The 21,435-nt window shown below is 39.1% G+C and overlaps 1 protein-coding gene across 1 annotated transcript in view; it reads left to right on the top strand.

Moving 5' to 3' along the window:
- Positions 1-266: 266 nt before the first annotated feature.
- TTC29 (tetratricopeptide repeat domain 29) overlaps positions 267-21,435 on the top strand; it is a 306,940-nt gene continuing 285,771 nt past the window's right edge. Inside the window, exons 1-2 of the mRNA XM_071555080.1 lie at positions 267-637; positions 2,195-2,235. The gene's annotated coding sequence lies outside the window, so the exon portion shown is untranslated. The remainder of the gene's footprint in view (positions 638-2,194; positions 2,236-21,435) is intronic.

Raw genomic sequence — 21,435 nt, 5'->3', positions numbered from 1 at the left:
TTTAGCTGGATAACAACTGGCTTTCAAAGGTTTGACATTTGTTTTTCTGAGCCAAGTGTGTATGGGAGAAGCCTACAAGGTCAAGAGAAAATAAGCAAAAGTCAAAGAGAGAGTTTTAAGACAAATAGTAACATCTGGTAAATGACTTTCTTCTACATTTGTGGAGCTCTTGTTTACTGCAGTGGATGTGAAATGTTTTTCTTGGCAGGATTATAGGCTTAAAGTCCACCAGTCTGGGAAGAAAGTTCATACAGGTTTATAATATAACTAATGCGCAGTAAAAAGCTGCAAATGTAGTTGCATTTAAAACATATATGTCATAAAACAAAAAGAAATCATCATCAGTGATGGTGAATTGTTAGAAAATATGTAGGTTTTATTACCTTTTGCAGTGTTTGAGAGGCATCTTGAGTATTTCTACTGGTATATACTAACACATAAAGTGCTCTGTCAATTGACTGTCATGTAAATCTATCTTTGTGCTAAGTTAAGGTCCTTATTCTAAGTCAGAGGAAAAAAATGGAGCAAGATAGTTAAAAACTGCTAGTGGTGTAGGCTGAGGACATGACACAAATGAAGTTTTGTGTATCTGTTATGTCGTGGGAACCCCAAAAGGGAAAAATATTGCTGAAAAAAGGTAAGTGAATTTCTGATAATTTCCAGCTGATCCCACACTGCTTTCCCTCCTGACTGAATATTCAGGGAGAAAGGGCCATGCAAACAGAGCTGGATTTCTGTGGGAACTGTCTTCCCAGATGAATGTTTTTCTTCTATGAGGAAAAAAAAAGGGAGTACAGATTGTATAATTTTTGATAGCATGGGTATAGCAAACAAACAACTTGTCCCCTTCTTCCTCTCCCCATCTTCTTTCTTTGAGGCTCAGATTCTGCAGAGATTACAGAAAAAGATCAGGGCCAGCTGGACTCCTCAAACAGAGGTTTATTCAGTTGTAGGAGTACTTCAGTGAGTTCATGTAATAATTTAAAGTTTTATGCTCTGAAAATTAATATTCCTGTGGTATTTTGAGTTGCTTGGACTTTGTTCAATGCTAAATAGTTGAACTGTAACAACAGAAGCAATCCCTCTGGAGATCAGGACACTGGGATCAAATGGAAATGGAATAAAATCCACAGGGCTCGGTGACTGAAAGTGTCAAATCAGTGCTGTCATTTAATCTTAAATGTGTTGTGGAAACTTTTTTGTAAGTCTGAAAAATTGTAGCTGTAACATTAACTGGAGTCTCTAAGGCTAGGAAACTGAAGATTTCTTTGTGCTTGCAGGAAACAGGGTGTTGAAAAAGAGAAGAGTTGGTCATGTAAAGTTCTTTCTGGAGAATTGTGTAGATATACTGCTAGAATAGTTCCAAAAGCTGTGATTGTAGTTTGGCACTATATGTGTATCTAATATCAATTCATGCTTGCATTACTTGCAAAGTCATGTCAGTTTCTGGAGAACAAAATGTGTGTGTTGTAAAAATCCTTGTTCGTTGCCTACAGATTATATACAAGTCAGTTTTCATGTCGATATACCAGCTTGGCTGCATTGACTTGAACAGTCTCTCCTGATTTAAACTTGTGTTGTGGAACGTGGCCCTTTGCATTTATATTTATGAATAAATCTGTTGTCCTTGATAAAAGCAGAAGAAGCCAGTCTGTTTGGAAATCAGTGTGAATTGTTCAGTTGTCCTTGCAAAGAGGGACAGTTGTATTTTGCTCTTATCTTTTGATTAGTGTGCTCTTCACCACTGCATGTCTTCCCTACAGATCTCACCAGCCACATGTCAGCAAGTGTAAGAGCCAATTTCTTGCCCTTTTTAAGTCAGGCCAAGGGGAGGTCTTGGGAGCAGAGAGCCATAGTGGACCATGGAAGTCTGAGAGCAATTATTTCTAACTAATCAAACACAAGAAATAGCAGGAAGCAAGATTTATTTATGGAAGAGATGTCTACTAAGAAACCTACAGTTTTTATTTACTACTTCCCAAGAAGTTGACTAGAAAATTAACAGAATAAAAGCCCTGTAATATTTGAAAATAAGGACAGTTTAAAAATCGGTCAGAAGAGAGAAAAAACTCTCACATATATTTAAAAAATGCAAGTTCATTATTTTGTATGTGCTTTGCTGCCATCACTTTCTAAATATGATCATTATTATTATTAATTTCTAAATAATATGGTTTATTTTCTTCTTTTTAAGGTGATTATGTAATGAGAACAACAGAAGGTGGTTGCTTTAACGTGAGTCAAGCTTAATTTATTTTGAAAGGTCATAGTTAATGAAGTTTTAAGGTGTAGACTAAGGGAAGTTATTTATAGTCTGGATTCAGGCCAGTGCAGTGCTCTATCAGCCCCTGGGTAGCTCAGGGGCAAATTTCACCTTAAGGAGGAAACGACTTCATTTCTCTACATAGTAGAAAGCTGCCCAAAGCTACCCTGCTTCAGGGAATAATAAGAGTGCCTACTTCCATGGCAGTCCTGTTCTTTCCCACTGTGCTACCATATTTTTCTCTTTGGGGATGCTGGAGGGGACAATTCCTCCCTGATGCTGAAAGAGAGCAAGTGTCCCCTCCACTTGTGTAACTGCTTGATCCCTGAGCAGATTTTGAGTGGATTGTTCTTGGTATCCACCTGTCTATTAGGGCAGTCACGATCTGGGGCTGCATCTGGCATCGGCTTGAAATCAAACGTAGGCTACTTAGGTTGGCAACAGACTTCTGTTACAAAGGACAAAAACACTGTTCGCACTAGACAAACCATTTTAATACTGTCTCAACTCTGAAAATGTTTGACAGAAATCTCTACCAACCAGTCCATCGTAGCCTGAAATAAATATTGAAGAGCACTAGAATGTCTTGGCCCGACTATCAGACATATCTGGATGCACTGGACCATTGTTCATTGTGCATAACTGTGATTCTGACATATGAATAGTCTGCCCAGATTATTAAAGAAAATAAAAATAAAGCCATCTGTTTATTATACTTGCAGGTCATTTCTTGTGTATGCAGTTCTTGGAGACAAATGCTGTGAAGTATGAAACAGTGCTTCTTGTATGTTAAATTAATTCTGAAAGGCATAGTGGTATTTATGACACTGTAATTACATAAAAAGGAAAAGAGAAAAATCATGCCTTCAGGTGAAAAAAGGCTGGCCAAGAAAAAAAAATTGTGTGAGCAACTGAAATGGTCTTAAAAAAATTTAACAACAAAATAGGGCTTTAGAAAAATATGCATTACTTGCTAAATCAAAGCTTTTTGGTTTATTTCAGTTATGGATTATAAATGGAAAGATTCTGAACCTTTTCTATATATCTGTTTGGTAAGATCTGTTTTGTGCTTTGACTGCTTGGATTTCTCTGGTAAATGCATCATAGATTCTGCCCCACTACTGGTCATCTGATGTACTGGGAAAGGAATTCTAATTGCCCTTTGGTGGCACGTTATGTTCAGCATCTATCTGTGGTCTGTGTTGGGTGGAATAAATGTGGTGCTTTGCTGGCTGTTTATTCTTGAGATTTCCTGGGAGCTTTTGGAAGCATTGCACCAGATCCTCAGAAGGCATGAGCAATTATATTGGATCTGGCCTATGGGAAGACATTTTTACCTGCATTCACAGTTATGAATGGTTAACAGTTGCATTTTAGTTTGATTTCAACAGAGCTTCAGCAAAATATTTACTTCAAGGACAAGCTGCAAGGGAAATCAATGTGTCCCCATCTATTCTTCTTTGGACACTGGCTTTGCTTCCCTATGGTGAAGCAAAGAAAGTATCTGTGAAAAAGGAATTGCACTAATAACCTAAAGGAAGTATCCATGGCATGTCACTGCTTTCTCAGAGGAATAGTATGCAAGTGTCTCAGTGTTGCCTGACTAAAGAAAGGTCAGTGACTGCTTTGGAAACTATTGAGTATGAAATTGCCCTGATATTCTCCAGCCATAATAATTGCAACTTTTGTAGCCCTTGGAATTAGATTTGGGAAGAGTTTCTCTGCTCTTCCCCTCACTTGCACAGTCGTGCAGAGGTGGTACAGAGTTTTGCCAGTTAGTTCCTTTGTTTCTGGCAGACAAAAAAACTAATGGTGCAACCTGCCTTTTCGTTTCCTTCTTTAAAAGTTTTCTTAAAAGACTAAGCCTAAGATCAAATGCTTTGCAGATGTATCAAGAATTAATGACTCTTGTGTATGTCACACATGCCGTGCCAAAAAATCTACATCCCAGCTGAGGTGATGAGTACTGAGACAAACTCTGACAGGGAGTATGTCATGGGAGTACAAACTGAACAGGAACAAGTATTGGGAATGACTTCTTACAGGGAAAACAAAAGATTAGGGATTCATAAAAAGACATGACTAAGATGTCCATAAAAATGAAAGCTGACTAGTCTGACAAGCCTTGGATTTCAAAGTTTTGTTAAAGGTATATCTAGACCCTAATGGGCCTGATTTTTTTCTTTCTGTCTTTTATGGCTTTCCTTTGTGTTACTATGAAATAGAGGTATCCTCTCAGGCAGTGACTCCCTTGAGCTTCTGCTCCTTATCTGCCTTTTAATCATAGTGAAGAATACAGGCCTTTTGATATGATCCCCTGTTGCAGATGAGCGTTAACTGGGATGAGGGGAATTGCCCACTCCATAGTGGGCAAGGTTGAGATATAGTTAAAGGAAAACACAGTCATAGAGCTCTTTGTTTTAGCTTTTTCTTCTGTGCTTTAGACCTGTTGTGGAGAGAACTAGTGCTTTCTTCTGGGGAATTCTGAGTTAGTGTTCAGCCAATGTCCAATTCAGTTTGGTCCCATAAGGGACAAGGGGGTTTGCAGCCTGTGGGACAGACTCAAAGAACCTCTGGGCCATGATGTAGGTATTAAGTCTTGATGTAGGGTGTAAAACTGTTTTAAGGTGTGTTTAAAGTCCTCATAATCATTGAAAAAAACGGTTCAAAATTTGTGGTTTTGTCTGCAGCAGTGTTGGGTCACGTCAGAGTCCTGTGTCTGCACCCTTACTATGGTGCCTTCTGCATCAGCCTTAAATCAAAACCATGTGGTCATGCCTGTCTGTGCCCTTGAATAAGAACAACCAAAGCTGCAGTACAATGGAGTGATTTATGGGATTAAAATATTTAGAAAATAAAGACAAGATGTGTGTGTTATAGTTACAAGGCAGGCCCTCCAAACAGCAAAATATTTGGTAATATCAGGAATAGTACAAAGAAAAAGACATTGCTTTACAAAAATCTGTGTTTGTCCTCATCTTAAATACTGTATGTGGCAATTGTCTCCCCATCTGTGAAGAGAGAGACTGGAGTTAAGAGTTACAGAGAAAGGAAACTAAAATAGTTAAGAGAGAGGGGCTGCAACATCACAAGGAGAGACTGAAATGTTTGGAAATTTCAGCTATGAAGAGAAGGCTGAGAGGGGTGGAATTGATTTTTACAAAACTATGAAGAAGATAAAGTGCAACCCATTATTCATCAAACCTTGTGTTAATAGAACTAGGGTCTACATAATTTCTTTGGTTTTTAGTCAGTCATCTGCTAGTTTTGTTACTTGGCACATTGTATGGCTAACTTCTGATATGAGCTTCCACTGGAGACTGTGGAAGAAAATGGTATCAACAGACCAAAAAAAAGTTAGACAAACCCATGGATTGGATGTCCATAAAGGAATACTGAAGGGATTAGGAAGGAGGATTGTGCAACAACCCCAGTACAGCTCTTGAGGGAGAGTCAGAATACTTGGCTAGATGAACCCCAGTAGGGTTTTTTATGTTTTTGTGTCTTCCACACGTATTGGTGCCTGATGAAACCAAAGGCTTAAAGATATAGGCCAATTCTTTTTTCAACAGAGCTAAAACTTTTTTTTTCTTATGTTTTGGGTAGGATATTCTAGATTATGCAGTGTAGTACATTGGTCTGTAGGAAAGTGTTTTCTTTCTGTTTTCTGTAAATTCAGCCATTTCAGCTTCATGGAGTGGAAGCTTTTAGTTAGTTCTTTTTCTTAATTTTTATTTATTAAATAAGACTTCAAACAATGCTTGGAGTTAAGTTCAGTTGCACATTGGGTAGGGAGAGGTGGCAGAACTATACTGTGCAATTATTTTATTTTTAAAAATGGTTTGCAGCTACTTGTGATTATACTTAACATTGAAAATAATCTGTAAAAGAACTCTAAAAAATGTGTTTTCACAGCTTAATATAGTTGTGTGATAGTAATGACTTGATTTTTGTTAACTTTGCTATTCTCAACTAGTACACTATTTTTTGACATCTTGATGGCATGAGCTGCTCTATCTGACTGAAACTGGCACAGTCTATACCTTTTTGATCTCAAGTCACCTTAGTCTAGGTTTGAGTGCATATGGCAAACAAAAGCATGAAGGGAATATTTCTGTACCAGAATATCTGCAATTGTATTTTTGGGTTACTTTATTCAGCACAAATCACGAGACTCTGCACAGTCTTAACAACACAGCCTGGGGTGACCAGTTTCATTCTGCTGCTTCCTGCTTTTCTGTCTCTTTTTCCAGGAGGCCTGGGAAGCACAACAGGCCTTTCCACACCAGAAAAGGTGTGGGAGAGGAATACGCAGGGAGAAGTCTATATTCCTTCCTTCAGTGGCCAACATCAGCTCTTCATATTTTTCCCCACAAATTGCATGTCTTGGTTTGGCTTGGTTTTTTTTCTGAGGTAAAAGGATCCCAAGCAAAGAGTGAGCAAATGAGCCTGTGAGAGGTGTAGGATCTGGCAGTACAGAAGATGAAAAGATCTTCATCCCATTGATGCTTCATGTAGCCTCCACAAACAAATCCTCCGGCAGAGCTCACACATCACTTTGCAGCATTTCCCAGTAAGATCAAATTCTTTGAAGCAAGAGACTTGTGAAGTGAAGACAAAGTCCCATATGTACTGCAGATACCTCAATCCTTTGCACTTGCTGTCTTTGCAAGTATCACAACCGTTGGTGCTATCATGACACAGTCATATTTTGTGTCAGTGACACTGAGGATTCCAGCAGTGTCACCTCTGCCATAGCCATTAGTTATCACTGGGGCAGTTGCCCAACTTCTCAGCCAAATTTAGGTCACTCCTCAGGAGCCTGGTGGGAGGTGGGGAAGCAGAGCTGGTGTCTGACAGCCTGTACCTGGGAGAGTGCTTGCACCCTCTCATACCTTATCACACCCTGGCCAAATACTTTGTGTGTCAGGAAAAGGTGCAGTGACAGGAGCTGGCTGCCAGTATTTGGCAAGGGAGAGGATTGTATGGTTAGCTGAAGCCTAAGGTGTTAAAAGATCTATTTCTGTGACTGGTATTTGATGTGACCATGAAGAAAGAATAGGTGGCCTTTGCAGTGCTGCTAATGGATCCCAGGTCAGGTCTCAGGAAACGTGTTACAAAGGTTGTAGCACTTATTACACTTAGGAGTTTTTGAGGATTATTGTTTTTGGAAGGGGGGAAATGATAAGAATATATTTTTTAGAAATCCTTTTTTGTTAGATCAGCTTTTAAACACTCAAAGTAGCAACCTGTTTTTTTTTTTTTTTACTTTCCTCAATGTTGTCTGACAAGGCAAATGACCCTATAGGCCTTTAGTCTCTCTCTCTCTCTTTTTTTTTTTTTGTGCTCACTGATGACCAGGATCTCTTGCTCTAACAAAGACCTGTATGGTTTGACTCTGTTTATGGCTGCTTCAGTTACGAGCTTCACAGACAAGTTAGCTTTGCTGTAGCTTCCATGCCAGAAAATAAACACACATTCACTTAAAATGCAGTGAAAGTCAGGCAAAGTCTTTCTAGGGTTTTTAGTTGTATTGTTACAGCCCTGCTCAGCTGGGGAGCCTAGAGAACAGCTAAAGAGTAGAAGGAAAAGTCCTGCCTTTCATGTAGAAAAACCTGGCTGCTTCATCCTTTTCAAGGCAACAGAATGTCAAGTTAGGTTGTGTTGCCTAAGGCTGCTATGCAGTAAGGGGATTTAAATGTAACCTCTGCATACAGAAAAAGGAAGTCCCTTAATTCATTCAATATTTTATTAGAAATCTCTTAATGCTGGTCTTATTCCTAAAGGTAAACATCTCTGAGGCTTTTCAAAGCCTGTCTTTCATTATTTAATAATCTGTTTTCACTAACACAATTCCCTAGGTCTGAGCCTGTAACTAAGTCCACAAGCTGGAAATACCAGCAGTCCAGGAACTGTTAAATAATTAAGCCATTGGTGCCTGTAAGTGTTAGGGCTTGAATCACTCATATTTTATTTTCACAAACTGCTGGGGAAAAAAGGTGTCATTGCAAAAAGATTACTCACTAGCTCTTTTTAAGGACAAGATGACTTTTTCCTACACTGGTATAGCTTGCAACTGTATGAATTTTTGTTTAGAAAGTAGTATTTGTAGTATAACATTTAATAATAGTGAGCTTTTGCGGACTCAGTTCTTTGTGTAGAGCAGTTTCATCTTGTATCCATCTCCTGGACTCACTGGAAATCCCTACCTTCATTCAGAGGCTTTTTATAAGACTGGTACATGGCAACATTTTTAGAAAAATGTTGGGCAATGGACTGGAAAATACAAGGGGGTTGTTTGGCTGTGGAGCAGCAAAGCTCTACATGTTGTGTGGGCACAAGTGCTTGTCCTTGTGTGTGTGCATGGGTGGACACAAACACACCTGTGCATGTGTTCTTTCTCAGGTGAGGCAAATGCCTCGGACGAACTGGAGGCCAAATATTGGGGCTGCTCTTTGTGGCATCTCAGCCCCCGAGCTGGATGTGGTCTCATTCTGAACACATAGGATATGACACAGGCTGCTCTCTAATTTTAAGCAGATGGAGGCAGGTCAGTCTACTGAGGGAGTTTCTCATTCACGAATGACATATGTCATGACTTTTCTTCATCAGAGAAAATGAGATTGGTTTTATCCTAGTACTCTGTACTCCAGAGGAGGAAAAAGTAGTACAGTTATGCATATAGTGTAAGAGAAGAGGAGTTGGAGGAGGGATGACAGGGGACTTTTGAGAGCACTAATAACCTGCACTCCCCACTTTAGTCTAGACAGAAGACATTTGAGTGCCGTAATTTGTTATGGCACCAGACTGCCTTCTTTAGTAGGCAATCTGAATTCAGTTACTGTGTGGACTGAGGTGGCCGATAGAAATGAGGGGCTGGTCAGGGAGGGGAAGAAAATGAGGTTTTGATGAAATGTTGTAGCATGTGATTTTACTTTCCTTGTATTGCTGAATGGAATTCTGCACTTAGAAGTGGAAAAACCAAATTACTACCAGGCAGGAAATGCATGTGAACTGTCTTGAGTACTCGGATCTCTTTTGTTCTGTTCTATGTGATATGACAATGCTACCTTTCTGTTTCCATCATTGAACATACTTATCAAACTAAAATCTGGAAGTAAGTGGTTAGAACTAATCTATTTTGTTTCTATTTGTTTACTTTGGCTTTTTGAAATATCTTGTGACTCTTGAGATCTGTAATGGGAAGTCTGTCTGCATTTACTTCAGAGTTTTTTTGCTGTGTTTGAGTGTAAACAGTATTGACATAGTTACCAAGGAGAAATTTTCTTTTGGCAATGGTGGAAGCTTTAGCAACATCATATATGCATAGAAAACTTAAGAATACAAACACTAAAGTAAAAAAAAAATTATTTGATTTCTAGTAACTCATGAGTTATTAAATACCACTATCAAGCTCACCTTGACAACCTCTGTTAGACCCAAGAGCCTTCTGTATGTTCATCATAAAACAGTTGGTAATTTTGGCTATCAGCCTGACAATATTTTTGTGGTTACTTTGAGAAGAGCAAATTGCCTCAAATGTGTAAATTACAAAAACCTGAGCCTTGCTTTTCAGATCACCAAATATTTTAAAATAACTTTCCTCTTGATTAGGACTGACTGGACTTATTTGCAGGCCTGATTGTTTACATTATATTGGCATCTTGTTGTGATTAGCTGCAAAAAGAATGTGGAGATATTCATGATTATCTTCATGAAACCCTGTGGATTAAGCAGGCTGTGAATATTTTCTGCAACTGAGAAATGGTAAAGAGTAGTTACACACCTCTTAGGATTTTTGTTGTGAATGACACAAGTGAATCTAAAAGTTTCTGTTATTGCAAAGACATCCCATTACTTTAATAGCTATAGTTTAATTACAAAGGATTTTCTCCCAAACTCTTTGCAATAATTGAAAATATGAGTAACAAAACTAAAGAACTTCCTTTTGTATCCTTTTGAAACAAACCAAGTCCCTGTTATGGTTTATTTTATGGAAGTTTAGAATTAGTAAAAATTTATGCAGAATCATGTTGTCACCAAACACCCCCCTTATGTCATATTGTCTCGGTTTGAGGGGAAAAAACCAAAATGTTTTACCCACAAGCAGGGGAGGGGCCTCCTCCACGATAATCACACCACTCTTTATCAAATTTAAGAAAAGGAATTTTAATACAAGAAGGATAACTGCTATATATATATATATATGTAAACAGACTAGTGCAACCCACTTCCCCAACACCATAAGAGAGGAAAAAAAACAACAACAAAACCCAGCAGGTTTTTTTCTCCGGGAGGAAAGGTTATACTCAAGTGTTCATATCACAACCCGGCTGGCTGCAGAGTGAGTTTCAGTCCCTCTCCAGCGAAACAGACGAGCAGTGGGCTTTCAGATGGACTCAGTCTCTTCCCCCTGTGTTCCCCGTCCAAGAAGCAGAAAGATACGAGCAACCAGCAGCAAATCCAAGGCAGGCAGCAGCAGCAGCACGGCATGAAAAAGTAGTCCGAAGTAGGCAGAGGCAAAACAGCCAGGAAAACCCCAGCAGTAACCAGCAGGGCAGCTGCCTCCTTCGAGCCCCCACTCCCCCGTTCCGCCGAGCCAAGACTGGGGAGAATATCCAAAAAAAAAAACCAAAAGAGACAAACCTGCCCCCACCCCAGCGATCAACAGTTAACTGCTTCTTTTGTTAACCGCTGGCCTGGGCAGTTAAGTGGCAGGGGAGAGAATTTACATAATAATCCCAAACTACAACACATATCCTGGAAAACAACCAGAAATATATTTTACCTGATGGTCATATTTGCCTTCTCTGTGCCAGAAGGGGAGAAAATAACACTCTGATTCTATCAAAAGGGAAGCCTCTGCAGTGAGGCTTAAATCTCCAACTATCGCTTATATTCAATGAGCAATAAAGTTTCTTCTGGTGTGACTTCTTCCTTATGGGCCAAGACAGTTTTCTTCTAATTCTTGTGTGTCTCGTAGACTTTTTTATTTTTTTTTAAATCTTTGCCACTGTGATTTGAGAATATTGCTGTACTGTACTCAAGGTCAGTGTCACTGTCCTTTTGAGTCACTGCACTTGCTGAAGGGGCAGGTGATTGTTTCAATGCTAAAACTTGCTGATTTGTCTTAGTGAAATAATTCAGTGCTGCAACAGTGATGCAAGATAAAACCAACTCCAAGATGTAGCAAGTAAATCTGTTAAAGAAGGACTTAATTTGTTAATATCAAAGTATCTGTATGGAATTCCCCTCACACTAAGAGGATTCTGGATCTCATACAATGTTGTAGATCAGGGGTTTAGCGTGCAGGAATCTTATTTTTTTTTCTTTGTCTGAAACAATGACATTATATCTTTTAGTTTTTCAGATGACCTCTCTGAACTAAAAGTGCATATTTTAAAATACCACCTAGACAAACAACAGGATGGAAGATTCACTGATTATTTGAGACTGATGCTTCAACATTTTGCTCTTCAAATAACAAACATTTTATTTTTTTAATTGCCAAAGAATTGTGTCCCCAGCCACCTCCCCAAAATAAATCAAATTCGTTCCTTCTATGCCCTGTATTATAACTACAGCAGATGACTTATTTTAAAGATATTTTATCCTTTTTTGAGAGGAGCAGAAATGTTAGTGTGAAGGATTAAATACAATAAGACTAAAAATCAGTTCCAGAGAAGCAGCCTCAAATCACCTCAAGTTTGCAACAGGGGAAGAAGCACACGTGCAGAACACAGAGCTGCTGCAAAGAGGTGGTAGCTGGTCAAAGTTTCTGCCATGTTCTTGCTACCCTATGTTAAATGTGATTTTTTTTTTTGTCTTCACGCTGAGGATAAAAGGGCACAACAGCAAATTCTGAGAGTTTTCCATCAATAGGTAAATTCAGTATTATTTGGGGAATTTATGTCCCCAAAGAACAGAAGGAAAAAATAAATAGCTCATCTTGAACGAGTGTTCTCACAATAAATCCTTGTATAAATAGGAATGATGTAATGCACGTTATTCTTCAGAATTAAGATTTCCCTTTGGAGTTAACAGGCAATTAAGTGTCAAATTTGAGGCAGAAATTGAACCAAGATGTAACAGATTTTTTTTCCTCTGTTGCAACAACTCTCATTTCCTTTTTAAAAATCAGACTTATTAAGCTGTTTCAGATGTCACAAAAGGGCCTGAACAAATAGCTGTCAGGTCCCTGCATTAATCTTGATAACTTTGTGGTTTACAGTGAGCCAACAATACCAAAACCTCATACTGTTGTGTGTCTGTCCACAAAACTGATCTTGACACTGCACTGCAGTTTACTTTGGAGGCCTCTCAATCAAAAATAAGTTTAAAGAATTCATCACTTACACCTGGAATGTCACTGTGTCTGTAAAGAAATGAGAATGTAAGTCAAATGTGGTTTTTATTACTTGAACTCAAAACTTGCTGGCTTTCATTCCTTGTTGTTTTAAAATACTAATTAATTGAGTAATTAATATTTAATCCACAGTAGAGTTAATTATGCAATTTTATTTAATTAGTCTATCATATAGTTATATTTTATGCCAATTAATTGCCAATTAATATTAAGTATTCTTATTAATATATAAATTATTCAGTTCTTGATCATTAACTTTCAACATCCTATAAATTTTCAACAACAGCTGTGCATTTTCAGTATCGTCTACTTCATTGTTAACAAATCTGGCATTTTCTATAATAATACTTTTTATACCACTTGGGAACTTTTATTGTTTATTCAGAACAAAGTTTTCCTATTGTACAAATTGTTAACTTTTTCTCTGCTACAGTTCCAGTGCTTTGGCTCTTGCTATCACAAATGCTGTGGTACTACCTTCTCTGAAACCTCCGTGATGCTTTTAGGAAAGTTTTACCCTTGTAATAACATGCTCAGAATGAATTGATCTTGGGAAAGGCCATTAGGAAATGAAAAATTTGTTTGTATACGAATCTCTTAAAGCTTTTGCAGCTTGACTGAGGAGCAGAGTTCTTTTGAAATTTATTATTTTAATGGCAGACCACTGAAAGATGATTCAGAGAGTTCTAATGGAATTGTCCTTTATAAAAACATCTTTATGGAAAATTTGCCCTTTCTGTTTTTATGCTATGGATGACCAAATTTCATTTTAAGGTTTAAGTGAAGCACCAAACTATTGTCTGTTTTCTCCTCTTGAAACTGTGAGGAGAGCAACTGCTTTGGAGCCACCCTGTGCTTCAGGCACTGCAAGAAGTTTCGCAGCATAGGTGGTAAGATGGTGTATTTTGTCTCAAACAGGGTACATTGTCCTAAACTTGGCACAAGTATATTCTGAACTTTATCTCCATTTGCAATGCTTGGAGCTTATCCTAATTAGGTCTAAGCAATCTAATGAGATTATTGTGCTAGAAGTGTGGCATTGGAGATTATTTTTTTTAATTAGGCTTTTTAGCTTTGTAACCCTTACCAGCACAAACACAAATACTGTCAACCTCTCTATGGCACATCTACTTCTGTTCAGTTGACGTGTTTGCATACTCTGGAATGAAACCAAATTACAAATGACAGCCCTCAGCACTCCCCTTTGAATTAGCTTGAATGAATTGAGTAGGTTGTAGAGCTGTGCTTTCTTATGGCTTTTGGGTTGAGAGAAAATTATTGGTTTTGCCAGATCCTTGACTTCTTTTGTATGAGGCAAGGGGTCTCTGTAAATCCACATCACCTCAGGGAGAATTTAAAGAATTCACCAGTTCCTAGAGGGTCTATTGCTGGATCAGTCCAATGGTAGACATAACAAGAATGCAAATTACTTCCATTATACAATTTTAATAAATATGATTCAAAGACAACTGTTCCTGCAGCTTGTCCAAGAAAAAAAAAGCCAAAGCCAACTGCTGAAAAAAATGACAGTAGCTGTGATGAATTCTAATTCATTTTGGACAGGAAACTATACATACATGACCTAAAGAAAAGAAAAACTTTAGGCAACGTAATTAAGGGAGAGAAATCTCACTGGTAGTATAAACTACAGGCTGAGCAGGAAACCCTCAAGTGTTGAGATGAGGCTCTGAAGGTTCAGTTGTTCAAAACCAACCTGGAAATGCCCACAGGAAGGATGCAGCGAGTCTTGCAAAAGGTGAGGGCCTCAATAAAAGGCAATTTCCGTGATTCTAGATGCTCATCCAGAGACAGCTGAGAAAAAGCATTTTATTTCACATATAGCCTTAGCAGTAAGACAGTCACTTCCTTGTTGCAATCATGTTCCTGCCTACAGAAGATGGCTAAAGAGATTTCTGCTTTCCCATGCTTAAAGAACCTGTTCAGGGTGAGAGGTATTAATTTGTTCTTCTGGGCCGAGCCTCAAGCTCAAGGTGATTTTTTTAGCCTTCTGTCTTTTCCTGTGTTTCTTGAGCTTTTTCTCATCTTGTACTTTTATATTGTAACTCCTCTTCTTGTTTTCCTTCTTACAAGATAATTTTTACCCTCTAAATTCATGTGAAATAGTCCGTTGTATTCTATTCACAGTCTTATTTCTGTTATAGGAGAGATCCTGTGTCTGACATGAAACTTCCTATCATAAAGTTTGAATCTTAGAGTACCCATCAGCTTCTACATATCCATTCACTGAGCCATTCCTTCTTCAGTGCCAGGGTGTATTTTTTTCCCTCCCTGTTCACCCCATGCCATTTTCCAGAGGATTAAGATTGGCTGTGGGTCACTATTTTAGGGCCCCAATTTATAGCTGAAGTGCCCTACAAGGAAGAACAGGGTTCTTGCCAATGCTCTGCCAGCCTCAGATCACAGGTTGAAAAGTAGTATTCAAAAATGGCTCCCTCAATATCAGAGGTAACAATCCTTTAAAAGTTAATTTTGTCATTCACCATTTCTCTATTCCTAAACTCATAGGGTTGTTGTTGGTTTTTTTAATTATGGAAGATGACAATCATATTATCACTGGATTCCAGCAAAATCAATGCTATGTGTTGAATTCAAACTAGTCTTAACTGTCCCCTGGCAGTGAGATGTACCTCTTTAGATGTGTCCTACTTTTAAAGCAATAACAGACTGTAGAACTGCATGATGTGGTCTGTCATTGTTTCAGAGGTACACAGGCTCCAGTTTGAAGTTGATGGGTTGGTTTTGCTGAGTTTCTCTCACATTATAGTATAAAGATTGCTGAGAGGGGGTATGCCATAACATGTATGCACAATCTTTTTGGACATCACTGTACACCGAGTAATTTTCATCATTTATCAATTGTATTTCAGAACTAAAAGGCCTTTTGAAGTACTGTTGAAGGGTGGAGACAGTACAGCTGAGTGTGTGCAGAAGTGAGTGTAATGTTTGAATTCATCACTGTCAGTGCTGGCCTGACCCAAAGGGCCAGGAAGTCCATGAGTGGCTTCTTCTGTATCAATTAACTGCAATCCATCTTCTCCTGGTCTTGGTCCCTCCTTAGCCAAGGCCATCCTGAAAGTGTGGAGCACTGTGCTGGACAGCTCTCTTCCTCCTTTTGTGAGGGTGGCAGGAGGATTGCATTATTTGCTCTACCATCTCTAATGTCTAGCCTAGAAACCCAGTTAGAGGAGATTGCTGGTGTCTGATGCTCAGATTAGCAAAAAAGAAAAAAAGTGGCATCTGAAATTCCAACTATGTGATTCCAGACCTAAAAGCTCTCTGTTCTGATCCAATCAGAAAAAGAGACTTTGTATTTAAATGTTGAATGTTAGATTAAATATTAAGGGCCTGATTCTTCATTGCATTGCACTGGTGTTATTCCAGGATCAGCATTCTGATTGCATCTTTAAATGTTAAATTTCTTCTGACAGGATAGAAGCTGATATGCAACCTCTGACATTGGATTCCCATGCTGTTTCTTATGTCACAAGTGATGACAATTGCCAGAAACAGTGACTAGCAGCAGCAAGAGACTCTACAATAATCCCCTTAATTGATTTCTGTATTTTCAGACATAATTTGCAGTTTTAAAGTGTTGAAAACTGAGCATTCTGACATGAGTGCTCAGTATCCTGTATCAAGCCATTGGGAACAGGAAAGCTTTTCTTTCAAGATTCAACAAAAACAGTCCCTTGCTGTGTGACAGAAACAAGCTGCACCAAACCTGCCAATGATGCAGCATGTTTTTCTTAGTTCAAACTGGGCTGTAGCCTGAAGTTTGCAGTAGAGATTTGAACCCTGCAGGGAAACACCAAAAAGCTCGAGCCTCTCTCCCAGTATCAGTCATGGTGCCAGGTAGGGAACCAAATGAGTAGCAAAACACTCTGTACTAAAGTAGCATAACAAATGGCTCCAGGGCACAAAGAGAGAGGCCAATACACAGCATTAATTAGCCCAGAAGTAATTAGCAAAATATTGCTAAAAACATTTAAGTGGCACAATTGAGAGCTGGGTGAGTTTTTGAACTCAGGAATATTAAAATCCTTGTGCAGTAGCTGTGAATTTGATGCACATCGGGTGGTTTCAGGGACAAGCAGACCAGTTTTGACTGGAAGAGAGAAATGCAGTATAAAATATAATTTTCTGTGGAAATTAAAGGCTTTGAATGAAATGTTAAGTTTTTCCAGCATGTTCTGACCTATGTAAGACAGGGAAGAAACAGACATTACTCTTTACTAGAATTAGTCCCATTTGTTACGGTGAACATTTTCTGAATTTAGCTGTGTTTTGCCAGGTGGAAACTGTCTTGAAGTGAGTAATTAATTTTTTAAACACATTCATTATTCAAAGTTTTGGACAAATATTTGTTATATTAGATTTCAACATATGGATCATGAATGAACAGCCTATTCTTAGTTTTAGTTACTGCATTCAATATTTTCTATGACATCCTTCAGCTCTGTAATCTGTCATCTGAGTCTTAAAATATTTTCTGATTTTCCACTGTACTTCTACTCTTGACTAGCCGGAAATGAAGATGTTTATCATACTTCACTAAACACAGGAGTCTGTTTAGTCTTCTCTATTTAGTCTGAGCACTAAGTAGAAATTGCATGTGCCAAAAATTAAATCGCGTTGAAAATAGTAGAGGAGCTTGGGGAGGGGTACATTGGAATGCCTTAAAAATGCCAAAGCAGCATGGAAAAGAATTAGTGTTCAGTTCAGAGGGGTTTCAGTGAGTTGCATGGGCTGACTCCCCTGGGCTCTGACAGATCAGACAGACCTGGCACTTTCAGAAAACTGTTATCAATTAAATTATGAATCAATATGTAATTTACCATAAAATAGCGCATTTGCATAAAAATTAATGGAGCAATCTTGCAACTCCCTGATAGCAGCCACTTTTCTCAAATGTTCTTGTTGTCATAGAAGTAGTCATATACCTCTATCCTAGCAATAGAAGTGGTTGTCTAATATTGATGGGTCCTACTGAAAGCAATTTTATTTACAGATTTTTCTTTTTCTGGGAAGCAATAAAATTCCTCAAGGAGCGACTGATTCCTTTCTACGCAAAAATGAAAAGCTATGAGGTACTCAGTGCTTTGATTTTGTTACATGTTATAAATGCTCAAACTATGAGAACTAAAGCAGTATTTACACTGGAATATACTGACAGACAGGATATTTAGATTCAAGAGCTTCATTCTCTTTGTTGAAAAGTAGAGAGGAACCGCTATTTATACAGTTTGTATGTAGGGTAACATTTGTATTTGAATTACTTTCATTATTTGTACATTGACTTTTCAGTTTGCACTTAATCCTAAAAACAAGTCCAACTAAATATTTTTCTGTACAAATGTTATTTATTTACACATAAATTTTATGAACTTCTGTGACAGATTTTTTTGCTCTCTGATAATTTTCAAGTAACATGATCTAAAATGTGCTGGTCAGTAATTGTGTCAAATTTTAAGCCATAGGCAAAATTTTTGAATGAATGAAAACCTACAATTTATTGTTCATCCAAACATGCAAAGCAGCTATCTAATTCTACCACTGCCTGGCACCAGTGACCTAAAAACATTTGCTGAAAAAGATACTGTAAAAAATGCAAAAATAAAATAGTTGCCACTGACAAAGGTTTTGTTGGGTTTTTTTTTCCCCAAAGACTGTAAAGCTCTTTACAAAAAGTGCTTAAAAAACTTGCCCTCAAAGCATCTCTTTTCAGCTGCGATGTAGAGGTCTTTTTCCATTTGAAAATTTTGGATATGTCTGTCAAATTACTGGAAAAAGTGAACTGATATGGTCATTGGTGTTGATTAATGCCTTTTGCTGCCATAACTTTCCATGTCCCTAGGAAAAAGGCTTCTGGGCTGCATTTGCAGGGTGGTTACTATCCTTATGGGCAGGTTAGAGATAGGGCACAATTTGGTACCCTGGAGTGTGCTAACTCCTATGAAATACATAACTGTGTCTAAACCAGAGTGGTCCAGTGAACAAAGATCAAAGGTGGGAGTCGGGAGACATTGCTTCCATTTCCAAACCTTTCACTGACTTCTTCCTGGACTAAAGTGTCTCCCCATGTCTTCCTCACTTAGCGTTTCTCTCTCTTGTAGCTGCTTTATACGGAATGTAGTTGGTCCAGACCTTGGTTTGAACTCTCAGAGCAGTATCAGTGATAAGTTTCTAATCCCTCCAGCTGCTTTGAGCATGGCCCCCCACTGCAGCTGGTCTTGGCCTAGGACTGACTTTGTGGGTTCATTACCATTTATGCAGAGTATAACAATGACATGTGTCTGGGCATGGTATCCTTTATATGGATTAATAAATTGAGTGATAGTCCTGTAGCCCTTCAGCATCAGTTACTGACACTGCACAGGCACACGTATCTCTTCTCTGTTTTCCAATCTGACTTCACACATGGTCTTGGTGTCCAAATTTCAAAGCCTCATTCTCCCTTTTCAAGGCATTCAGAAGTCTGATCTCAGTGGTATCCAAGGCCAAAGCCATCTGTGTGTTAAAGATCTGAGATAAAGACAGGATTTGGGGATTCTGCTCCTTTGGTATAACTATTTTAAGGAATAAATTCTTTCTGCTCACTCTAGACAACTCAAGTGTCCAAAAATGCAACATGTGGTCCTGAAGTATCATAAGAATTGGAAAACCAGAGAAAGCATGAAATTTGGAGAAAAAAAGTAATTTGAAATCCAGGCAAGAGTTAGACTGTCTGACTACAAGAATAAACCCCCCATTTTTGTGATGAGATTATGACATTTGGCTTCCATGGGAGCCTGTCCTGGACACGCAGCACAATAGGCCTGATTGTTTGAGCATCTATTATAGTAAGGCAGTTAAATGCCTCCCTGACACCCGATCTTGTCAGATCTCAGAAGCTAAGCAGGGTCAACCCCAGTTAGTACTTGGATGGGAGACCTCCTGGGAGTACCGGGGGCTGTAGGTTCTAGTCCCAAGGACTTCACTGTCACTGTCCGAGTTGGCCGTGGCAGACGAACCTTAGGAGTTAAAGGGTGGGGCCAGTTCTGCGCACGCTGTGCCTCACCTAAAACATCCACTGTGCAGGCTGGAAGGGCACACCCACGTGGGGACAGCCCTTCCCAAATCTGCGTGCAAAGCCGAGCCATACATAGTTTACAGCTACTTACAGAGTAAAAGCTATGACTAATCCTTATGATGATCCTTGCATTATTGTCTAGAGGTCCATTTCTACCAAAAGGTAGAAAGAATAAGGAGATGTGGAAAAAAGTAATCTAGTGACCAGGAAACATAATTAGCTCTGGCACTATTTAGGCAAAAATTGGGGTTTAAGGGACTAATAATGGTTTTATAACCTCTTTGGAACTTCCTAAATCCACTAATCAAATGTGGGATTAGTACCCTGAAAAATTATGAATGGCAAAATAGGATTGGTTGCACTTTCTGAAAATTTCAGATCAATTTAATTTACAGTGATTGAAGCAAATTTGAAAAGTGTTTTTTATGGTCCTGCTTCAAGTTGTAAAGGACTAGCAAAGGAAGGGTGATGCTGTCAGAATGAGCCCCAGAAGGGGAAGATAATGCAGGCTCTTGTTAATAAATCCCTTGGGGTTTAGAGTGAAATAACACTGAGTCATCAGGGTTTGTAAACTTGGGTTCTGTTTAGGATTGGGGATGGCAGAGAGGCAAATCTACGGGATCATTTGGAGTGGCAATGCCAAAAACAGTCTGCTGAGGACTTCTTCATGTGGAACTAGGCTATGGCTTGACCTGAGGTTTAGTCCATGCTAATGCCAAGGTTTAGGGTGGTGAACTGAGGAGAGACAAAGCCTGGGGCTGCAAGTAGACTGTCTGGCTGTAAATGGGGAGAAACTGCCAAAAATTTATCCCCTGGGAACTTTTTCAGGCAGGTCTATGTTGTGTAACTTGGGCTAAGCCTGGGACGGGGTAAGAGACTATGTGTGAAGTAAGTGAAGTGAGGCTGTAAAGCTGCTGCCAAAGAAACTGGCAGTCTGCAAGTAGACTTTTTCCCTTCAGAAATTTGTCTTGTGTGGGAGGGCTGTGGGGCTTCCTGAGTGGCTGAGTCAGGGTTGGTGGAGAGGCAAGCCTAGAGCTGCAGTTGGATTGATGCTGCAAAGGAAGGAGCAAGCTGGAGAAGGATTGCTCTTGCAAGAACTTCATGTGGATTTTACACCTAGAGTTCCATTCCCACCTCTCTTATTTTATGATTATGTATTGACTCTGGGAAACAATGTGAAATGAAACAAAAGAAAATAATCTCTGTGCCTGCAATTCAAGTTTTAAAAACCAGAAAATTCAGGATTACTCTCCCATGGTCTCCTCAACATGAAAGAGTGTGATGCAGCACTGCATTGGCTACTCTCCAGTCTAGTTGGGAGGTAAATTGCAATCCTCTTCTTGGAATCCAGCCCTCACCGCCAATGCCGCCGACCCCTCTTCTCCTGAGAACTGAAGTCAGCCAAGTGGAACCACAAGCCCTGCAAGGAACTGACATTCACAAACCAGTCCTCCCACTTTTCCACCTCAACGTTTTCCTCTTGTTTGCTGAATTTCCTTCTTGGCCCAGACAACTCCAGGCTAGACAAGGCAAACCATCTAACCCCCTTGGGCATGGAGAAGACAAAGTGTATTTCCTGGCTCCAGCTTGCAAACAGCTGAGACTTCATCATACTAAAAATTCAGCTGTTGATTCTAAACATGTGATGCTTCCACCACATATGGGAGAGAGTGCCTGGGAACTGGGAATGCCATTTTTTAAGTGGCTGAGCCATCA

The sequence above is a fragment of the Pithys albifrons genome, chromosome 5 (assembly GCF_047495875.1).
Source record: "Pithys albifrons albifrons isolate INPA30051 chromosome 5, PitAlb_v1, whole genome shotgun sequence".
NCBI classification, from domain to species: domain Eukaryota; kingdom Metazoa; phylum Chordata; class Aves; order Passeriformes; family Thamnophilidae; genus Pithys; species Pithys albifrons.
Note: the sequence above shows the minus strand (reverse complement) of the source record. Positions and strands in the feature narration are given on the sequence as shown.